Source organism: Halyomorpha halys, unplaced genomic scaffold (genome assembly GCF_000696795.3).
Source record: "Halyomorpha halys isolate HHAL.00 unplaced genomic scaffold, Hhal_1.1 Scaffold200.1, whole genome shotgun sequence".
Classification (NCBI taxonomy): Eukaryota; Metazoa; Arthropoda; class Insecta; order Hemiptera; family Pentatomidae; genus Halyomorpha; species Halyomorpha halys.
In genome coordinates, this window is record NW_027105652.1 from 1,424,287 (window position 1) to 1,425,459 (window position 1,173).

Sequence of the window (1,173 nt, forward strand, 5' to 3'; positions counted from 1 at the left end):
AATAAATATATTTAAAAAAATAGATATTATTTATACGATATTACTGCCAGTGATATTATTATACGGAAACTACTTGTTGTTGAGATGTAAGTGACAGTACAATTAAATTAATAAAAATTTTAACATGATAATGTCTATTTAGCTGAAGGGATTTAATCTGTAAGACCACAACCCAGGGAGAATCAGGGGTTTAGTAGGTTGTGAGGAAGTAGTATTTCTTAAACTACGGTTATGCAATGAGGTGATTTGTTCAACATCATTCTCAACCGCCGGATTTATTTCCAATAAGGGTATACACTTTATGAAACTGGGCAGACTCCAGAGGGATCCCCGAACCCACAGGGTGACCACAACTACAGTAACAGAATAAATAATTATCAGCTACAGCTTGATTCGAAACTGAGTCCTTCGAGTTAGAATCACGGTGTCCTACCCACTATCCCACCCTTGGGATTACCCACTAGTCCTTGAAGGGATTAAATGAAAACTCAAGATTGTTTTAAAGTTTCCTCAGCGATATTACACTCCAACCTGAAAAACATTTTTCTCTACATGGTCGTTTTAAACTCCCTTAACTGGTAAAAACTTCAGGTATTGTTAGACAAAGAAAATACTTAAACTTTGTTTGTAAAACATTTTGAACCAGCAAGGCAAAGTATCAAATATTAAACAACTTTCCTACTGTGTCCCATATTAAATGAAAAATTATGTTCATAATTAAAAAGTCATTTCTAATTCAAGTTTCCTTCATATTTTCCGGTGTTATTTACCATCATAGGGATTCTTAATTATAAGGTAAAGTCTTTGTTACATATTTTATGTTTACCATCATATATAGATTAGTAAGAATATTATGAGAGAGCATGGTGGACTTGATACCTTATACTTTAATTGTTATATTATGAATTGAGAAGTACTTGTTGGGATCTTTGATATTTATATAGACTTTAAGTTATTAATTCTATTATTGCCATTCAAATTACTACGGAAAAGGTCTTACTTGTTTTAATGCACTTGTCAAGCTTGGCTGTAGTAGCTGAGTGAATCTTGGGTCCCGCGTCATTCCGCCATTTGTCCCTTGCCACTGCTGAATCCCTGCGATGTATCACTTCCTCCTCTGTGGTCTCCTACTGGTCAGCCGCTCTCTCTTCCTCTAAACTCTCCTGAACTCTT

The 1,173-nt window shown here is 34.8% G+C and overlaps 1 long non-coding RNA gene across 2 annotated transcripts in view; it reads right to left on the reverse strand.

The window, feature by feature from the left end:
- LOC106679392 (uncharacterized) overlaps window positions 1-1,167 on the reverse strand; it is a 17,911-nt gene extending 16,744 nt beyond the window's left edge. For both annotated transcript variants that reach the window (XR_001342953.3, XR_010844963.1), the window contains exon 1: window positions 1,001-1,167. This is a non-coding gene — a long non-coding RNA (uncharacterized lncRNA). The remainder of the gene's footprint in view (window positions 1-1,000) is intronic.
- Between the last annotated feature and the right edge of the window lie 6 nt (window positions 1,168-1,173).